Genomic DNA, 21,834 nt, shown 5'->3' with positions numbered 1-21,834 from the left:
TGGGAGGGCGTGCTGAAGGGCTCAGGGGGGCACACTTATTGGCTTGCTTGTGCACATGTGGCCTCCTCTGGAGGACTTCCTTTGCAACCATCCCTTCTCCCCCGCATGGCTAATCCCTAGGAGTGGAGGCAACGGCCCCAAGAGCTTGTGTATACTGCACCCCCCCAGCCCAGGCCCTGCAGCTGCCACTGTGGGGGCCCATTGGCTTCCATAGCAATGGCTGGGCAGGGAAGAGTGGCAGGCCTGGGCCCAGGCATCCCCAGTCACTAGGGGAAGGCAGAGCAGAGGCACCAGTAACCAGGGCTGCAGGTGCTACAAAGCTGCCACCAGTAGCAGCTACAGCCCTAGGGCTCAGCAGGCCCATCTGCCCTGCGCTGCATGGACAGGGCTGTCACCCAAGGGGTGTGTGTGTGTGTGTGTGTGTGTGTGTGTGCGCGCACGCACGCACGCACGCACGCATGACACACCCCACCATACCCACACTTCCTTCCCAACAAACCCCACTCTCCCCTACACACACACACCCCCCCCAGACCCTTCCACATGGAACACATATCCAGCCTACCAACCAAACCCCACTCACAATATACAAGAGTAAAACTTTATTTTGAGCTATTTTGCAACTGCCTCTATATATTTGTGTGCATTTGCATAGTGTAATGGACAAAAATATTTTTAAAATAAAACATGTTATAATAGATGTTTGATTTTTAGTATATGATTTTTTTTTTTTCCCCAGTTCCAAGACAGCAAATCCCTCTTTCCAAAAGGAGTACTTCCAGAGCCAAGGGAAGGGACTTCCAGTGGCAAAGGTCAGGGTTAGCAACCAGACTTCTGGTCCCAGATGGCAATCAGAGGATAGGGCATGTGTCAAGGGGAGGGGCTACCCTCATGGCCCTTGACAGCACACTAAACTCATTAAGCAGCTCTCCCGCCAAAATAATTGCCTGCCCCTGACCTAGGCCCTTTACAAGGGGATAAGTACTGTAGTAAATAAATTAATTTTGAAATGGGGTGCTGTTTGATTCACAAAAAATTATGGAGGAGTGCCTTGAGTCTATTATGGGGAGCCTACTCTAAAAAGGCTGAGAACTACTGATCTACACATTTCAAGGCACTCCACAAATATGCATCAAATCTCCCAGCAGCCTCCAGATGAAGTACATTCCCCATATCACAGAAGGCCGAGACAGAAACAATCATCTATGAGGATTTGGAGCACCTCTTCCGCTCCTATTTTTTCTCTCCAGTTTCTACCTCTTTTTCTCTGAACAAGCAGTTAAGAAGTGCAATGCAGATGGAGAATTTGTAAAAGAGCTCTTAAGAGGAGAGAGCCTATCACACAGATACTTGCTAATATTTCCAGTCCAGCCAGAAAGTCAACAGGAAGCTGTGTAATATCTTTGGATGCATTTATTTAGGTTATAATAAAGAAGGCATTACTCCATTCGCTCTAGACACCAGGCATGTAACTTTAACATCAGAAGTTCAGCATTTGGAGATATTTTAGCATAGAGACAAATCCACACCTCTATAATCAGAATACTTATCAAACCCCACCTTCAAATGCCTGGGAAAAAGATGAGCCTTACAACCCTGACAGTGAGTTGCAGTTACCTCCACTCGACAGAAATTGCCCCTATAAACCACTGTCCCTCTCTCACTTCAGTGCGACTTGCGACTTAGTGGGGCAGAGGATGGGGAGCTTTTCAGCTTCATGGAGATACAAGGCAGAAGACAGTACAGGGTGGTACCTTAGAGCAGAGTGGTTCTCAACCTTTTCAGACTCAGGATGCCTCTTCAACATGGGCGACTAGTGCCTCCGGAGTCTGGGAGCTCCATAGAGCCCCTGCCAGTCAGGACCCCGCGCTCCTACCGGCCCACTCTGGGCCCTGCCAGTGCTAGCACTGAGACACCAGTGCAGGCCCCGCGCTCCCACCCGGCTGCCGCTGGACCTCGTGTGCCTGCTCACTGCCAGTGCTCCTGCCCCAGCCCCACAGTACAGGTGGGGAGCAGTGCACAGCCTCAACCTTATGTGCCCCACGTTTGCCTGTCTGGACTGAGCAGCAGCAGCAGGGAATGAGCTGGTACTCAACGTGGGGGAAAAGTGGCCATTCCCCCTCCCCATGTCCAGCACTTCCTGCTACAGCCGCTCGCAGCCTGCATGGGGCTGTCCTGCCTCTTCACTGCCTCACCACTGCCACCATGGAGAGCAGGCACAGGCAACCCTGCGCGGGCTCCAAGCAGCTGCAGCATGGGGCACCAGCCATGGCAAGGAGAAACAGCTGCTTTCCCCACCCTGCACTGAGCATCAGCTCGTTTCCTGCCACGTCTGTCTGAACTGAGCAGCAAAGTGCAGGGCGTCAGGGCTGCGCGCTGCTCCTCACTTGTACCATGGGGCTGGGATGGGGGCACTGGGAGTGGGCGGGTGTGCGAAAGCCAGCAGCCAGGTGAGAGAGTGGGGCCAGCGCCAGCAGGAGTGCAGGTTCCCAGCCATCAGGGGCTCTATGGAGCCAGGACAGCTCCCCCCTCTCCCTGCTGGTGTAGCCCAACCTGGCTCCACAGACTTCTGCCAGCCCACAACCTGCACTCCTACCACCCCGCTCTGGGCCCCACTGGTGCTGGCCTCAGGGCACTGGTGCCCAACAGGCTGAATAGTGGCCTGGCAGGCTGGATCTGGCCCACAGGCTAGCAAGAGGGCACAGGTGGAAGGCCTGAGTAGAAGGGCATAAGTTGAAGCCCCAGGAAGGGGGCAGTTAGGCCACGGTAAGTTTATGGATGCCCGAGGCCACAGTTGGGCCAGAGGTCAAGACCCTAGTAAGTCCTCAGCTGTGGTCAGGCTGAATTTTGGGTCAAAATGTTAACTGCCCAGTGTGAGGGCACTGTGACTGCGAGTTTGAGTGGGGAGCAAGAGTCCCATGTGAAACTCTGGAGCTTGGGTCAGTGTGGGGCACTAGAGCAACACAGATATCATGTCCCATGCCTCACAGATGGTAAGGGGAGGTCAGAGTAATGTACAGCATCCCCTGGTACTGGGGCAGAAAAATGGGCAGCTTCCCATATTTATACACCAGTTTGAGGAATAGCAAGTCATGGCGGGTGAGACTGGGTGGACTGCCATACAGAGAGACAGGTGGGCAAGCTGATGTTGAGGTGGATGCAAGGTGGCCCAGCTGTCACACCTGCTCTTCCATATTTCTGCTGAGGGTCTCTGCCCAGTCCAAGTGAGTTGTTCGAGGATTCTCAGCACTTACCCGATGGGGAATTGAGAGCCTTTTTCCTTTGGCATGTTTGAATTAAATAATGGTTTGTTTGTTTTTTTTAATATGCATCTTCTCTCTCAATTGTTCAGGATCATCTCACTGATTCTTATAGATTACCTCAGCACTCTTGACTCATCCAGAAAAAATGTTCACATTAGCAACCTAGTCTGCTGTGGGAGCTCAGGTAGGAAATGCAAAAGGGTCTCTTCCAATCATAAGCAGGGATCTAGGTGGGTTTTCCAACTCCCACGGAAAAGCATAAAATCTGTGGGTTTCTTCTCTTTTACCAGAGGCAAATACAGATTTCTCATTTTACTGGAGAATTTGCAGTTTTGCAACAAGCACTCTGCAGACTGGCAGAGTTCAGCTTGAAAGGGGCTGGGGAGAGTGGGAGGAGGTCACCATGTACATGTACATGGCCCCAAGCAGCCTAGAGAGCAGCTCCTGCAAGTAAGTGGGGGACATTAAGACTCCTATAGGGATGAAGGGCGGGAGTTGGGCAGGGCAGGGTTGGGGCTGCTGCCTTGCCAGGTAGTGCCTGGGGCCACAATGCAGAGCTGCAGGGCCCTGGTGGGGAGTGGGACAGGGCTGGCTCCCTGCTGCTGTGCGCACTCCCAGGGGGCAAGGGGGGACCTGTGCCCCCCAGATCTGTGTGTGGAGCAGGCTGCCCACTTCAGGCTTGGGCTCCCACCATGCTGCTCTCCCCTGGGACTTCTGCAGCCCAGCATGTGCAACCCGGCACTGCAAAGAACAGCACAGCTGCGCAAGAAAGCCAATTGCCGCTGCAAGCTCTGCACTGCCCTGGCAATGTGTCCCCTGTCCACTGTGCTGCAGTGGGGCCAGTGACACAAGCAGGGGTGAGGAGGTCTTTCATTTTAATCACAGATTTTGGGGGTTATTAGGGATTTTTTTTTTAAATCAGAGAAAACAAGGATCCCTGGTCATAACACAGCAAAAGTCACAATCTTACATTTCCCATATAACTTTAAGGCTTATCAGATTTTGTTCAGGTGGGCAGTATACCACACCTCTGAAGTCTTAACTCACAGTCCAGAGGCTGTCCTGGCTACAAGTCTCTCTCTTGTTTAATTACACTAGAAACCTTTTCCAAGTGCAGATAGCCTATTCATCTGAAACTGAGGGTAAGCAATGAGAAATCACTTAAGGATTAAATCATTTTTTAAAATACCCCAAAGATGGCAAACTTTAAGCCACTAAATACTCAACTCTCACCCTCCCTGCTTATGTCTGCTAAAATTTCCATCCCCCACACTACAACTAGGGATTTTGCACTGTCATCAGCTTCATTCAGGAAGTCAGGAGGGAAAGAAGAATGGAGTGCTTAAGTCCATAGTTAAACTGCTTCTAAAGGTTTTGCAAACACCAATTTCAGTTTAAAACCAGGATGATTTCAGTCAGTCAGTCTTAAACCATCTCCTAAAACAGTGGAAGCTAAACTGGAAATAAGCCCTCTTTTAAATCAAAATAGATACGTTTACATTTGCAATGTAACTTAAATTAATGCTTTTTGTGTTTAAAGATGTGGCCATTAAGGCCCCTGACACATTAATTACACAATTAACTGTTTAACTGTACAATAAATTTAGACCCGCAACGTGCAAAATTATCACACAATAAAACTGGCCATCCAGATACAAAAATGACCAACTAGCCACAAAGTTGTTACTTGGGGGGTCAGGGGGGAAGGAAATAAAATATACTTATAGCCATTTTTTTTTCTATCAAGCTTTAAGATTTGAATGTGCTATATGCCATACATTGGGAATAGGTCTTTGGGGTGTTGGAGGACCCAGTAAAGTCACCCATCTGGAACAGCACCTGGACTGTTAAAACAGCCCTTGACACTTCAACACACCCTTCTCAGATGTTGGGGGGATTCATAGACATGAGGGTTGGAAGGGACCTCAGAAGATCATTGAGTTCAGCCCCCTGTCCCATGGGGCAGGAAGTCAGCTAGGGTCAAAGGATCCCAGCAAGATAAGCATCCAAACATTTCTTTTTAAAAGTCCAGAGTAGGTGCTTGCACCACCTTTGGAGAAAGTCTATTCCAGGCCTTGCGGGCTCAGACAGTAAAGAAGTTTTTCCTTATGTCCCTCCTAAAATGGTCTTGGAGGCGTTTGTGACCACTGGACCTTGTCATCCCCTGGGGACTGGCCAGGAGGGGCAGGGGGGCACATCAGCTGGAGAGGCCAAGGTGCCTCCAGCGTTACGTGCGGCCCATCTACCCACCCAGTGGGTTATGGGCTTCTTTTGCTATTCCAGCCAGAAATTCCAGCTGCCACCTCTCCTCCCGCAGCCAGTGTGCTGTGCTGCTAATTCTCCTGCAGAAGTGCCATGGGGTAGGAGGTGGGGCTCTGCACAAGCCGATTTGCCTCGGGACCTGCACCCTGCTCGGGTCATGGTGGGGATGGGGGGTGGAGGAGCAAAATGCAGGCATTGGCCCCTGAGCGCTGGAGACTCACGGGACACCACTGGATTTCCCTTGGTATCTGGTTCCATATTTGCCTCCCCTATACTAGATGGGGAGAGGGCTAGCACTGGCATGCTTTCCTTAGTGCTAAGGAAAGATTTTCCCAATGTGCCTCTTGATTGGTGTAGGGGAGGGATTTTTCCCAGCACTTTGCTTAGCAAGAAAAAATAAGAATCCCCAGCATGCCTGGCTCCCTGGTGGAGAGATTGGCTCACTGAGCCTGGCTCTGCTCCAGTTAAGGGGACCCCATGCATTCTGCCCAGAGCTGAGAACTCTTTGGCTCAGGGGAAAGATTCCCCCATGGGCAGACCCTTCTGAAAAGAAGAGGTGTAAATACATCATATAACAACACTTTTTTTTTTTCCTGTTAAAGAGAAACTAGAAGCTTTACTTATATGGTAGAGGACTAGCACTACGTTATTCAGTTCACGATCAAAGCAAAAAAAACAAAAATAACTATTGGAATGTGCACTAAACTTGCTAGAGTATATGTAACGTTTAACACACCACAACAAAATAGGCAAAAACTAGTTAAAGGATATTGTATCATCAGTCCTGTAGTTGTTTTAGTTAAATGTAAATATCTTATTCAGTTTCATAAAACAAAAAACCAAAAAATCTAGCCTCGAGCACCTTGACAGTGCCTCCAATATTGCACTGTCAGTCATTTCTACATCGAACTTAAGGTTTTTAGCTAGAACTAAAAATAGTCTGCAGGGCTGTAAAATAGGAGAGACACATTACCAGGAAGGGTTAACAGACAGCAAAACTGCAGAAGAAAGTATAGCTTGAATAGTGAAACATCTACACCATAAAAAGAGATAGAGGGGCATTAATCTCTCTCAACTCCACAGATGTTAACAGGAATCAGGGAGATGATAATGAGCCATGAAGTCAATACACTTTCACAACACTACCTGAATAGAAATGCCACTCCCCCCTCCCAATAGATGGTTTTACAGCAATGTGGGCAATTATTTTGGGCAGAGGGCTGCTTACCGAGTTTTGGCAAGCTGTTGAGGGCTGTACAGGTAGCCCTACCCTTCGGCAAGTGGCCTGCCGCCGGTTGCCATCTTGGGACCAGAAGTCCCACCCCCTAACCCCCAACATTTCCCACCAGAAGTCCCCCACCTTGCCACCAGAAATACTCCTTTCATCAAGGGTTTTTGCCATCTCAGAACCAGAAAAATATCAAATTATATTTTTTTAAAAATATTGAACGTCTACAACATTCATTAATTTGATTTAAAAAAAATATTTGACAGTGCCCCACACACACCCCTCCTGCTCCTGGCCCTGTGGGCCCCGTACTCCGGTGATGCAGCAGGGGGCCATGTGGTGTGGGAGCAACCAGCTGGTGTGCAGAGAAGTAGTGAAAGCTGCCGCAGGCAGAGGCTTCCAGTTGTGGGGGGAGGGTGCAGGCTTGCTCCTGGGTCCTATCATCTTTGACAGGTAGCCAGAAACAGATTAATATTACATTTTCTAAACTTTTTAGGACAGAATGGCTGGATAGAATGGACTGTGGGCCTTATTTAGCCCACCCCTGTTTTAAAGTTTGGGTGGATCAAGGATCAAAAACAGAGGTTCAATTGTACCACTGTACCTCTCCTGGATCTGCCCCTGTATTTCCTCCCCACTCCGTCTGTTAGAGGTTTAGTTATGCCAAGCTGTAGTTAACATAAAAGGACCTTGGGAGTAACAGGCTTCACTGACCACTGGACGGCCTGATAAAGTAAGCAAAATGCTACTTCAGGGTAAGAAACAATAGCTGATCAAGTTGAGGAGTAAAAAATGAGAACTCACTGAAGTACAGATTACAGGAGACATGCTATACTCAGCAGGGTTAAGTCAGATGCTCAAATTCAGTAAGGTAGTAAGCTAGAAAAACCCAAACTCAGCAGGGAGCAAGATTTAGATGCCCAAACCTGAAAGGGGGGAAAGCTGCAGTCAGCAAGGAATGAGCTGCCAGGGTCTGGACTTGGCCAAGAAATAAGTAAAGAGGGACATCTCAGAGAGAGAACTGGCATGGAGTGGGAGCCTCTAGGCTATCTATACAGGGGTTGTGAGCCTTGTCCTTTTGTAGTGACTTAAGGGGCATCTGTTCACAAGTGTCACTTACCATTGTCTGGGCAGTTTTGCCCAGCTGGACTGATTACCATGCAGACCTGCTAGCTGCTGTCCTAAAAGACAACAAACCTATCTGAGCTTTTACTGCCAAACACAAATTTAAGTCACTATTTCTACGTCGCACTCAAGCTCCAAGAGCAATAGCAGGCAGGAGGCTGGTTGGGAACTCTTCCAACTCCAGAGTGCCTCAGAACTAATACCATCCATCACCAGAAAGGGGAAATTACCAGCATGCCTGGCTGTGGGACAGGGATTCCCCCCATCCCCCAGCCACCTCCCTTACCCACGTCCAGGGCCAGGTGGGAGCAGGGCATGGGATAGAGGACATTTCTTCAGTGAATGTCCAGTCACTCCTACAGTTGTACTGGTGACTTGCAACTGAATTCAATGAGCTTCTTCAGCTGGTCAGCAGCAGCAGCACAAGCTGGCATGCCACTTCTTCCCTACCCCCCTCCCTTCCCTTTGATAGCCTGCCCTTCGCACATACAGCCATGCACACAGCCTGATGTTTTCATAGTGTGAAAAACATCTGCTTGGGATTAAGAAAAGCCTACCAAGAATTCTATGGCATTTTAAAGCAAGTATGTATGCACACACAGAATATGAAAACAAGCTCAGGTTTTTAAATGTTTTTGCAGAGAGCTGTTTTCATGGAAATTGACTATAACTCCTGCAATTAAAGATGAACTTCAAAGGGAAAGTAACTTACATTTTGAACCTGGTGTTGATGAGGTACATGAAAGAGCACAGCCTTGCCAGTGCAACTGTATCTATACAGAGGGTCTGAAGGCCTGGCTGTGTTGGTCAGAGATCAGCTGTTTACAGCCCAGACAGACAGCTGTGCCAGTAGGGGTCCATAGCGCAGACCAAGCCTTTTAAACATGGCTTTTTGGGTTGCTTTTTGCCTCCATAGTAAGACCCCCAAATCAGGCTAAAGGAAGCAGATTCCAAAGGATGCCTCTCTCGTGGCCCTGGCTGCTAATGACAACTGGTCTGCAAAGCTTTTTAACAACTAATCAGTTTACATTTCAGACAAATATTTTAAAGCCAAATCTCTGAAAGCCAGCTCCCTCTCAATGACAAAGGTACTGTCTATACTAGAAAGTTGTCCCATATTAACTATGCTGATCTAGGTAAGTGGTGCAACCCCCTGGCATAAACTCAAAAAGAATGGTTTCAAGTTAGATCAATAGTTTTTCTTGCATAGAAGTTTCTTGCACTATTTTCCTTGTGAAGATACCTTTATGCCAGTAAAGAGCCAATCATATCGGCACTTTTACCAGTGGGATTATTTGAGTAAAATTTACACATTTAATTAAAAGAATTACACCCATAAAGCCTCAGCATGGGACAGAGCATACTCTCCATGCCCCAGTTCAAGATTCAGCATGCAACAGTCAATGAAACAGCAAACTTTTAAATAAAGTCTGAGGGTTCACAATGCATAACTTCAGCACCCACAAATGAGTCTCTTATTAAATCTTGTTTTCTCTTTGCTATTATGCCTACCCCTCAAGGCAAAATATGTCTGGGCCTCTTAAGGCAACAAAAGACAGTAAAAGCCCAGTATTCTTAAAATAATCCTTTGTAAGAAATAGGAATCATCAGTAACCAAACCTCAGGATGGTCTACACTGCCTAGCCCTTAGCATGAGCTGAAATGGGCTAAAGAAAAATCAGAGGGCAGTCAAAGAACAGAGGGGAGGGGGTGAGGGTCCCCCCAGCAGCCAATCAAAGCACACAGAAGCAAAACCAGAAGTCCCACCGTGCCACTTCCAGTTTCACTGCTGTGACTGGAGTCCCACCTAGAGGGCCCACCAGTTAAGAAACCCTGCCTTAGGGTGTCCAGCAAAACCTGGGAGTTCCCTATTGTATGGGAAGAGTTGTCAGGACAGTTTGGTAAGTTACCTTGACTCTTCCATAGTAACAGCAAGCAGCCCTTACAGCAGGGGTGGGCAAAATACCGCCCACAGACTGCATTTGACCTGCCAGGCACTTTCATCTGGCCCACAGTACCCCCCCCAACGAGTTGTGCCCTGCCCAGCCCTTTGCCCCATGAGGCTGGAAGAGAGGCTCCCACATGTATTTCCCCCTCCCCCAACATACCCTATTGCACCTGGCTTCCACCCTCCTGGGCAGAAAAGAGCCCTGCCCAGCCAGTAGCAGCAGCTTCTGGGCCGGGCTCCTGCTGCAGCTCCCCATGGGAACCTGCTTGGCTTCCTGGAAGTCAACTCACTCAGGTAGGGAAGCAGTGGGTTAGAGTTAGGGAGCTCATCTGGGCAGGGTTGGGGTGTGGTAAATATGCAGCCTGTAGTGTCAGTGTCTCAAGTCTGTTGTCCTTCCATTACAGATGTGTATGTAAGCCATGTCATTCACCTACACATACAGTACAGAGAGGAGAACAAGCTGGGTCCAATTCATCTCCAACTCACAGATATGCTTCTTTCTTGTGAGACAGAGAACATGCATCAACCAATTAGTCTCCACTTGTGTACCAGATGATTGTGGTCTCCAGATAATGGGTGGGGAATACTTTGCCAGCAGCAGCAGCAGCAACAAGAAACTATCACTGAAATAAGTTAAGTGCAATCATAATACAAACCCAAGAATCAGATATTATTATTCTGCTACAGTGAGTTGAAGTTAACAGAATATTTGCTAACCTGAGTGGTTTTAAATAGAGACTTCCAGTTCAGCATGAAGGCAAGCTCCAGTTAACCACCCCGGACTATCAGAGCTGTTTATGGCATTGTGTCTTCTGGATGTCACAACCCAGTGATTTTGGTGCCTCGGCACGATGGAATTTTCTTGCCACATGAGAGCATCTTGCACAGCAAAGGTTTTTGCTACACAGAACAGCCTCGGTGCAAGAGAGTTCCCGCCAATTTGCAGGGTGCATTTCTTCTTTGCAGCACAGAAATGCACGGTGCAAAGAGTTCCCGCTATTCGAATGCAAATTTGTGTCCCACTATTGGCCAGTTCTAAATTATTCACATGTAGCGGCTAGTAATTGGCTAGCTAGCCGTTTAAAATTTCGTGCGACTTCTGCCCAAGTGGAAGAACTTTGAGCATGCTGCAGAGTGCCTCTAAAGAGATCTGACTTGCGGCTAGCTGATTGATAGACTGATCACCTATCGATCCTTCTTCCCGTCGCCGAGCGCAATCCCAGACGTACCCTTTTCCCGCTGGCTTGATTTGCGGATGGATTAACTGGCTTGGGCCCCGCCAGCTGGAACAACCCACGTGGTTGTTCAGATGACCGGACCATCTGCGTCGCAACTACAGGCGGCGTAAGTAAACGTTTTTGCAACCATTAAACCTTGTCTGCCTCTCCATTCACCAGCCCGCCCTGACGAACGAGCAATTTCTAAATCACCTCGAGTCGGCTCTGGCCGTCCAAGACACTGGAAACGTAAAGATTCATTCTGTTAATAAACTACTACTTTGAAAGAGTTAGATCTAAGGGCTTCAGCTGAGTTGTGTATTAAATCAGGGTTCAACTGAGACCACTGCCTTGGGGTTCATAGTATTAACAAGCCTTTAACTAACATGCACATGCCAATGGTGCAGTCCTGAGACAGGCAGCATTGTTCAGATGAGCCAGCCTTTGGATCACAACCTAAAAATTAAGTTCCTTTCTAGTAACTATTCAAATAGAAGGTCAAACCTGTGAACAAAATTATAAAGGTTTGGGCTATTTTTACTGTTTCCACATTGGATAAACAAGGATTTTGCTCTTATACAGGGAATAACATGCTCGGCTTGCCATTAGAAATTCAAGTCTTAACTGGCTTCGCACTACTAGGATCCTGACATCATAAGCATAAAGGAAATAAAACTGAAATCAGAGATAATTTTTTTTCTTATTCAACTCCGACTCCTTTGTTCTGTAAGCAAATATTTAATACCCGACACACGGAAGAAAACGCTGTCACCTAGATTCCACCCCTGCAAAAACTCCTAATCTGTATATCCAGGCCCTAAAGGTCTCCAGCCACACAGGGATGATAAGGCTAGAGTTTCCTGACATTTCTGAGATGGGAAACAGAAAGCAAAACAAACAGAAGACTTAAAAAAAATTAAAAATACAGGCACTCATTCTGCAAGCATCAGCAAGAGGGCATAAAACACAATTACCCCCCATTCCCTCCCCATCTTGATATTCTTTTGCAGATCATTTTTAAGTAAAATTTGGACACAGCCAGTAAATCTACCTTTGCAATTTATAAAAGAATAGGGAATAACTACCAATGCCTTGGTTAACATTATCCCAGCCTCCCAACGATTGTGAAGCACCCAGAATAGCAATGCCTGGCTGCTGCTGCCTTCCACTTGGGACATGCAGCCTGTAAGTCTCTTTGGAATCATTCAAGTCAAGCACTACAGACACTGATCCATTCCTTTATATAAATGTATAAACAAAGTATATTGCACACAGTTCATATTTATGCATAGAAGTGACAACCCCTATTACAGCAGAAAAGAAGGGAGCTCTAGGGAGATCTTAGGGCTTGGACGGAGGGACTCTTTTGTAGAGATCAGGGAAAGGGTTGACAATCACATGAGTGACGGTGAATGCAGTTACACAGAATAGCATTAGCAGCCTCAAGCCAGTTTTCATAAGCCTGATGTGGTGTGCACATAATTACAGTGTACTGTGTAATACCTATACCATACAGCAGGTAAGTAATGCCATCCTTTCTTCCCACACAGAACACAAGTCCCCTCCCTGGGCTCCAGCACAGCAAATGGCCTGCTTAGCTTACACTTTCTGAGGAAAATACCACAATGAGCTCAAATCAGAGGGTTATTTTTAAAAAGTCACAGCAAAATTTGCTGCTTTTCAGGACAGGCACCAGCCATTTTTGTGCATTATCTAGTAGAATGCAGGAATATTTTCAAAGCAAGTCAGCTAGCTAGTCATTAAATAGGCATCCTCATTCCCCAGCCTGTTCTTGGAAGATCCTGAACATGTATGCTGCTTTCAGTTGGTGTTCCTGCCTGTGATAGGTGGCTGGTGTAATCATTAGCCCACCCATCTGTTTAGGGCAGTCCGCTCACCTGCCTCACCTTTGATATATTCAATTAGTAGTTGTTTATAAAGGCAGGAGGCCGCCCATTTTACTGCCCGATGCCAAGGGCATAACACACTGCTTCAAGCCTCCCCTTATACCATGTCTCATGCTTTGCAGAGGACATCATTGTGTGGCTCTGGCCACACAATGGACCCCATTCTATGCCCCCCTGGCATTCAGACCCCACTTGGATCCCTCCTCCTCAGGCGGTCTACCCCACCCTCATTCTGGGCTGCAAGACTCCCTAAGCCTTTTCCCTTGTGGCTGTGGCCCCCTCTGGAACCTTTCGCCTTGGCTTTGTCTCTAGGCCAGTCAGGACTCTTGGCCTTTAGCCCTGGCCATCCTACGTGGATCCTAGTCTGTGCAACCCACACGCAGTCCTTCAGGCCTCCCATATGGACCCTACTCTGCATGGCCCAATCACTCTTACATACCCCTTCACTGGGGCCACTACACCACCCCCTCACCAGGGCTACTAGGCACCCCTTGGGCCTCAGGCCTTTGATGACATGCCTGGACCCCTCACCTGCCCCTTCTATGGGGTAACCCACCAGGCTGTGGGGGCTGAGGCTATATGGCACCCTATCCTCACCTTTCACTAGGGAGGCACTGGTGTGGTATTTCCTGGAGACTGCCCTGCCACAGGGAGCCCCACTACACCATCCCAGGACCAGTAACCTCCTTCATCCCCATAGTTCCTGCCCTTTACCTCCAGGTGTCATGGGAACAGCAGCTCCAGCTGATCAAGTTATCCCTCTGGCTACCTGCAGCAACTACCCACTTAGTTCTGAGGGCCTGGGTTTATATACTTAGGATACCCAGCCCCATCCTCCAATCCAGGAGCCCCCTTGCAGTCAGGTGACCACCTTGTTAAGCCACACCACACCTACCGCAGCCTGCTCAAGCCTCTTAAAAAGTGGCAGGCACCAAAGGTGTCCTGCCACACTGCTCCTAGAGATTATGCAGAACAGAATTAGGAAAAGAAAAGAATAAATAATTCACACCACTATAGCCTTCTTAAGGAAGAGAATCTATTAATCCTACCCCTGGCTCTGTAGTGCACTCCCCTTGGCTAAGTTAAGCATTAACACCCATAGTACCTTCTCATAAAAGGAATACTCTACTCCTTTCCAGGTAGCAGGCAAAGCAGTGAGTGGAAGGGTAGGACTACAGATTTGTTTCCATGGTAAGGGGAAACATAAATCAACCTAAGTTCTAATGGGAAAAAAGACAGGATCATTTCTGAGCTACTCAACTGTATTTTCCTGGACACAAAGCTGCACGTGTTTAGCATAATCCTCCAAGAGCAGAATCCCCATATGAAAAAGCCACAGAACATAGTGGAAAAAGAAGCCAGTTTGCCATACACCTAGCTGCGAGAGTTCAGCTGGAGAAATATTGCTGCTTCCAAGGAAGTAAGGCTCTTACTTTGGTGCAAAGCTAGAGAGATCTGCCAGCAGAGTAGATCAAAAGAAAGACTTAAAAAGGCTGCCTGCATAGGAAAATAACACCATTCACCTTGGCAGATGCGCCCAAGTCAAAGTTCTGACACTTCCCACTCTGTTCCTTCAGACACATGCAGGCTAGAGAAGATCCTGGGTTCCAGCTGCTATTGAGCCACTCACCCAACCACATAACTGTGGCACTTGGAAGGTTAAGTGACTTGGCCAAGGTCAACTCAACAGGAAAACCGAATTAGTAGTAGAACCTGGCTGGAAACCAAACACTGCTGCCAAGGCAGGTTTTCCCAGGGAAATAAATTAAGAGCACAAAGGAACAAGCACTGTGCTGCAGTTAGTTTAACTGTTCCTCAGCCAGAAATTCAGAGATGTTTCCTGCTCCCCGCCCCCCAGAATGCAGCTGTGTGGAAGCAGAAGGAAAAAAAAAAGTGTGGGGGGGAATCCCTAGATGAAACAGAGCATTTATTTCCAACATCCCCCAAAGAGTTACGTTGTGGAAGGACCACTTGGGAGGACCTGCTGCTACCACTGACATTGACTCCAGTGCTATTGGTAATTCTGGATGGACTGGATTGTTTGGGCACTCATTTGCTATTGGCACTGGGAAGGCAGAAGCAACACTACTAGGAGCTTAAACATTGAAAACATTAGAAAGGCAAATCAGGATGCAGTGTTCCCTCTGCAGTTCAGCCGAAACCACTTCCAGAAACCAAAGCACAGCCATTAATGCTAAGTGAGAGTACACAGGGCTCCAAGAGGACTCGAACAGGCTTGTAGGAGGCTGCACAGAACAGCTATGTTTGTTCCTCCAGAAGAATAGAAGACTGAAAGGAGACCCAGAGCATACTGTACACAAGGCCTCCCGATGGAAAGCGAACCAATGGAAAGCTAGTCTCTCCTTAATTACCAGCTACTTTGCATTGAGTCAATAATGACCTGGATTCAGAATGAGGGGAAGGGCTGCAATATTTTGGATGTTATGAATTTGGTTAAAACAAACAGCAGCACCCAAACCTGAAATTCTCTCAACCTTACAAGTCTCTGCTCCAGAAAGGCTCCAAAAAAAAGAGTCAGTGGAAACCTCCCCCCCCACAGAGGCAGCTGAATGAGACCCTATATCTGCCACCTGACTCCTACCCACACTTTTCATAAACCTAAATGTGGATAAATTATTCCAACGCTTTTTTCTCCCTTAGTATAATTTCATCATCTGAACAGTAGTAATCTATGGGACTTGTGCAAGATCTACTGAATTTCATAGATGTTAGGGTCGGAAAGGACCTCAATAGATCATCGAGTCTGACCCCCTGCATAGGCAGGAAAGAGGGCTGGGTTTAGATGACCCCAGCTAGATGCCTATCTAACCTAATTTCTTCAATATCTTCTTTAGATTTGGGACAACAGCCAGCAAAAAGCCTACAGAATGTTTGGAAAAGTGCAAAGGAGATTACTACAAAATCTAGTCTCACTAGTTTTGTGCGGATCTCTGTGAAGAAATTAAGTTACAATACGCTTTATATCATTAAGGCTGAGGACCGGATTGACCCAGTCCAGATCATAGATGGTAGGCACTAGGACCCAGCCACCACTGGCGCTTTTAACTGCAGCAGCATGGGAAAGCACCCACCACCACCTGCGCTTTTCCTCACAGTGGCACAGGAAAATGACTGCTGCCAGAGGTCTCCACCATCGAAGCCCCATGTCTGCAAGCCATATCAAATGGCTCTGTTGGCTGGATATCACAGGCCACAGGTTGCTGACTCCTGCTCTATATCAGGGTCGGGCAATTATTTTGGGCAGAGTTTTGGCAAGCCATTGAGGGCCACATGACAGGCAGCCAGGAGCAGATAAATATTAATTTTCTAAATATTTTAGGGGCCCTGCGGGCCGGATAGAATGACTTGGCAGGCCGCATCCAGCCCCCATTTTGCCCACCTCTGCTGTAACCCCTGACTTTTGCCACCAGAAGTCCCTCCCCTTGCCCCCGGAAATACTCCTTTCAGCAAGGGATTTTGCCATCTCAGAACCAAAAAAATACCAATTGTATTCTAAAAACAAAACAAAAAAAATAAAAAAATCAAACAGCTACAATATTCATTAATTTGATTTAAAAAAAAATATTTGTCTTGATTAACATGTTTGTGTAACGTACACAGAGATGATTGCACAATAGCTTAAAATGAAGTCTTACTCTTGTATATTGTGGGGGAGGGCATGGGGGTGAGTACAGGTTTGTGGAGCACTGTGGGTGTATGGGTATGTAGGGTGTGGAGAAGGTGCAAGTGTGTGTGGGGTGGGTCTGCGTGTATGGCAGTGCAAGGGGGGGTGTGGGACTCACCCTATGAACACACACACACACCACCCCCGCTCCTGGCCCCAGGGTACCAGCACAGCCCCATACGCCCATGGTCCAGTAATGCAGCCAGGGGTCACGTGGCACTAGAAGCCAGAGAGCAGGGAATCAATGAAAGTGGCAGCAGGCAGAGGCTTCCAGTTGGAGGGGGTGGGGGTGGAAAGGGGCTGGGGAGTGGGACCCAGCTGGCCTTACTCCACAGTCCTGCTGGCTTCCCCTGGGTCCTACTATCCCTGTCTCCTGTCATCTTTGACAAGCAACCAGGAACAGATAAATATTAGTTTTCTAAACTTTTTAGGTGTCCCATGGGCTGGATAGAATCTGGCGGGCTGGATCCAGCCCATGGACTGTATTTTGCCCACCCCTACCTACTCTATACCCAACAATAAGTATGCAATACAACTGCGTCTTTTTTTTTTTTTTTTTTTGACTTAACATGCCCTTGATTGCAATAAGAGAATATTCTTATTTAAGACTATAACGGAAGAACATACTTCAGAAGTAGGGGCTAATGTAAGCCTACAAAAACACAGCAAACGTGAAAAAACAGAAAGTACATGACTGCATATACAAAGCTGCCCCCACAAAAGGCTTTTTCCTACTTCATAGTGCTTTGCAGTTTATTGCAATAAAACAAATTCCATGAAACAAGCAAGGACAAGGTGAATTAGCCTCATTGTTATTTTTCACTTTAAAAACACTAAAAGGTTGGGGAATGCAGAGAAACTCCAGCATCACTTCCATGGATATTTGGCTACATTCCTTTGACTGTCAATTCTAGAATTACAGCAGATTCAGATTTTACAACATCATGGAAGTGCAAGCTATGGATTAAAAATAAATTCCAAACCCAAGCCCCCCAACAGAGTTTGTATAACACCTATGCCCTGTATTCTGACATAAATCACAGCAACAGTGTACTATCAACTCAAGTCTCCAAGGGCGCTTATACACAAGCGCTGAGGCCGCTCCGACACACTAGAATTCCAACACATCAGATTAATCAATTAATCAAGTCTTCTGCATCTCAAACAAGTTTTAACCAAGTGCCTCCCGCCACCATTTTCAAGCATGGGGATGCTGATACAGGAGACGTGGCAGCCACTCTAAAGCACTTTGAGAGCCCCCTCCCCACCCGAGCATATGTAAGTGTGCCCCAGAAGGTTTTGCGCACTCTGCAAATATATTTAATCAGCTGGAGAAAGCAGTCTTTACACCCTCTCTACATTATAGAACCTTGCAATAGCACACTAGTGGAAACTGCCTTAGTGTAGACAGGCCCATGGCAAAGGCATCACAAATCTGTGCATCAGCCACCAACGGAGTGCCAGTAGGGCACTGGTGTTTAACTTTTTACAGTTGTTGGAAGGGCGAACTCACTACCAGAAGATGTAATAGCCCTAGCCAAGCTTTGCAGACTGGGCTAGTTGAAAAAAAACCAAAAAACAAAACAAAACAAACAAACAAACAAACACACCTTTAATCAGAAAGGGACTGTGACAGGGGGTTTTCCTGAGGCTAGATCTTGAGTGAGCCTGCCCACCTGCCTAAGGCAGTCTGCCCTGACTCACCTGCCACAACTTGAATGTTACTCTGATATATATTAGCGGAAGGCTGCCCATTCACTACCTTGATGCCAAGGGCACCATCCACGGCTCCAAACCTCCTTGACAACCATGGCCCATGCCTCGCAGATGGCATCCAGATTGATATTGCTCCCCAGAATGAGGCCGGGGCAAACTCAGTCCTTTGGGGGGCCTCTTTCATACACACTCACGCTGCTCCCCTCTCACAGGGGCCTCTAGCATACCACCCATTACTGGGTCACTCTACTGCCTTTGATCCCCTTTGGGCTTCGCTACTCACTTTCTGGCACTACCACACAGCAACTTCAGATCCCGTGAGTTCACCTACTCTATGTGTCATAATCTTGTGCTGACGCTGGGCTGCTTCTGCCCCTAGCCCCTCACTGGGCAAATAGTTTTACACTCTCATGCTTGAGGTTGGCCCATGTACTGGTCTTCAAGCCGCCCTTGCAGCTCTACTTGGTACGCCCTGGTGCAGCCCTTCAAGCTGCTCTATGCAGCCCTACTCTGCACCCCACTAGTATAGTCCTTCAGGCACCCTGCTGTACCCTACTCTACGCAGGCCCACACGCTGATACTACCCCCTCTGGGGCCTCCAAGGTCTCAAACCCCTGTTGGACACAGGTGCTGCTTTATAAGCATGCCTGGCTCCTACCACAAGTTAATGCTACCACTGCTCACATGCTGCCAGATTCCCTGACTTGTGACATGGTCCCACAGACTGGATTTGGCTCATGGTCTGGAGGTTGAGCACCATTGCCTTAGGAGGAAATAATGAAGACTCAGGTCTGTGCAGTGTGGAAGCAGTGGCCTATGGGTGTGTGTTACAGAATAAACTACACAGATCTGAAGCTTGTAAACTCCAATAAAAGAAAGTAATTAAATAAAATCATAAGAGAGAGTCCAGAGGAGAGCTACACATGTGATCAGAGGTCAGGAAAACAGACCTTATGATAAGAGGCTGAGAGCCATGGGACTCTTCAGCCTGGAAAAGCGCAGGCTCAGGGGTGATCTGGTGACCACCTATAAGTTTATTAGGGGTGTTCACCAGGATGTGGGGGAACATCTGTTCACCAGAGCACCCCAAGGAATGACAAAATCAAACAGTCACAAACTCCTCCATGACCATTTCAGGCTGGACATAAGGAAGAACTTCTTTATGGTCTGAGCCCCCAAGATCTGGAATAGCCTGCCGCCGGAGGTGGTTCAAGCACCTCCTCTGAACGCCTTCAAGAGATATTTGGATGCTTATCTTGCTGGGATCCTATGATCCCTGCTGACTTCCTGTCCCTGGGGCAGGGGGCTGGACTCAATGATCTTCCTAGATCCCTTCCAGCCCTAATGTCTATGAAATCTCTACACTACCCACCGGATGGTGGGGGCTGCAGTTAAGGTGTCCCTACCCACCGGACACCAGAGAGGTCACAGGCCTGCCATTTCTTGGGGGCTGCTCCACCACAAACAGCCCTACCAGACCACCCTTCCCTGGCAGGGTGCAGTTTCAGGTCATGCCCAGGACCAGGAGCCTCCTGCCATCCCCATAGCTCCTACCTTTACCTCCAAGATGTTCCTCAAGCAGTAGCTCAGCCAGATGACATTATTCCCCCGGTGGCTAGCAGCAAACTGCTGGCCCAGGCTGTGAGAGCTGGGTCCTAAAATGGCTGCCCTTATCAAGCACCTGACAGCTGCCTGCCTTCAGCCCTTAAAATGGCAGGCACCCAAAGGTGCTCTGCCACAGGGACTAATGCGGTCTCCAAACTGTGCATAGGCAGGGCCAAAGCAAGTTTGGCAGCATGGAATGATGCTCACCTTCAGCTGGTGGAGGAGTGCTGGGAATTGTGTGGAACAACAGGCTTCCCCCTCCCATTCTAGCCAGACCCCTGGATCCAAATACTAAATTTCCCAATTCTAAGGAAGCTATTTTTATTCCCTTTATTTTCAGCACACTGCCTACTCAGCTTTTTCCAGCTCTCTTTATAAAACTCTCTCATTAGAAATTTCACACACAAATTGGTGGGTAAAGATAGGTAGCAAGTTGCTCCTGAGATCAACCAGGACCAGACCAGAGGTTGAAGATCAATGACTCTCATGTGCCAATTTAGAAAATGCCTGCTCTGAAGTCTTACGTGACAACCTTGTAAAGGATAAAAAATGGAGAGCCATCATTCAGGCATTGCTCATTTAAATATAAGTGGACCTGACAGCCTCACAGGCCGATTAAGATGCAATTCAGCTATGCAAGTTCAGTAAGATTGAGGACCGTGCATGCATGGCTGAATTCCTTTTGCAAAACAAGCTGGGTCAATTGCATATAAACATGTTTCTACAGGCCATGGCTCCTGCCACCAGCAGTAGGCTATTCACCATGGAAACTGGTATTAAGAAGCTCATAAAGGTGTTCAGGATCATATTAATACACATGGAAACCAATAACATGATGGTGAAGCATTTGGAAATCCAAGCTTTAAGTAAATAGATCAGGCAATCAAAAAAGTTTTCATGTGGACACTTGGGGCATTTTCACACATGACGGGGGTTTAGTCCTCAGGGTTTCATTCTATGCCCCCTATATTGAAATGGTGGGTTTTATTTTTTTTCCATCATTGTGTACACGTGATCTCTCAGAAATCTCATAAAATTCTCAGTGTGCTATTCACAGTAAATTACTGTAGGGGTCACCACATAACAATCCAACCCCTGATCTCTTTGCACTAAATTACAGCAGGGGGTGCCTATAGCTCACAGTATGCTGATATGTACAGACCACTGAAAGTTTCATTTAGATAATTTAATTGTCATTTCACTACTTTCATTAAATTTAATTTTTTTTTTTTTACACATTTTTAAAACCTTTTTACCAATATTTTTAAAAAGTTTTTATTCTTTTCATTCCTATCTTTACCTTTATTCTCACCTTATTTCTCTGTTTACTATGTCCTCAAGTAAACTGTATTTTGTGTGTAAACCTGCTAGTTTTTTATTTCACTTACATATATCTTCCCGCACATATTGGTTGGGAGATTCAAGCACATTGGGAAGGTTTCCTGACTATATTGGAGTGTTGTGGTGTGTTCCCTCCATTATCTCACAGGGGGTCCAAGCCAAAAAAGCCCCTGTGTGCAGCAGCCACACAGCAGCCCCAGGCTGTGCTCAGGACGGGTGGTGGGAGGAAGTGGCGGGGGGAGAGTGCGGGGGTCTGAGTTGAGACAGCCCCTGCGTGAAGCAGCTACACAGCAGCACCAGGCTGCGCTTGGCACTGCTGGTGGAGGAAGGGAAGGAGGGGACAGGGAGGGTCTGGGGAGTACAAGCCAAGACAGCCCCTGTGTGCAGCTCTACTGCTCTCCCAACTCCCAGTGCAGGGCTGGTTAGCAGCGTCTGGGCTCCTGGTAACCTGTAGGAAGGAGACAGTGGGTTTTGTTGTGTGACGGGGCAGCTGGGACCATGACCCACCGCCAAGAATGTGCAGCCCCTCAGCCAGAT

At 47.6% G+C, this 21,834-nt stretch overlaps 1 protein-coding gene across 9 annotated transcripts in view; it reads right to left on the bottom strand.

Moving 5' to 3' along the window:
- The window catches only part of CDIP1 (cell death inducing p53 target 1), a 60,897-nt gene that overhangs the window by 14,214 nt on the left and 24,849 nt on the right, over positions 1–21,834 (bottom strand). The window contains exon 1 of one of the 9 annotated variants that reach the window (XM_006034243.3): positions 19,912–19,996. The exons of 7 other annotated variants lie outside the window; for them this stretch is intronic. The gene's annotated coding sequence lies outside the window, so the exon portion shown is untranslated. Of the gene's footprint in view, positions 1–19,905; positions 19,997–21,834 lie in introns of those variants that run through there. One more of the 9 variants, XM_006034244.3, reaches the window with a different exon arrangement.

The sequence above is a fragment of the Alligator sinensis genome, unplaced genomic scaffold (assembly GCF_000455745.1).
Source record: "Alligator sinensis unplaced genomic scaffold, ASM45574v1 scaffold1416_1, whole genome shotgun sequence".
Classification (NCBI taxonomy): Eukaryota; Metazoa; Chordata; order Crocodylia; family Alligatoridae; genus Alligator; species Alligator sinensis.
Note: the sequence above shows the minus strand (reverse complement) of the source record. Positions and strands in the feature narration are given on the sequence as shown.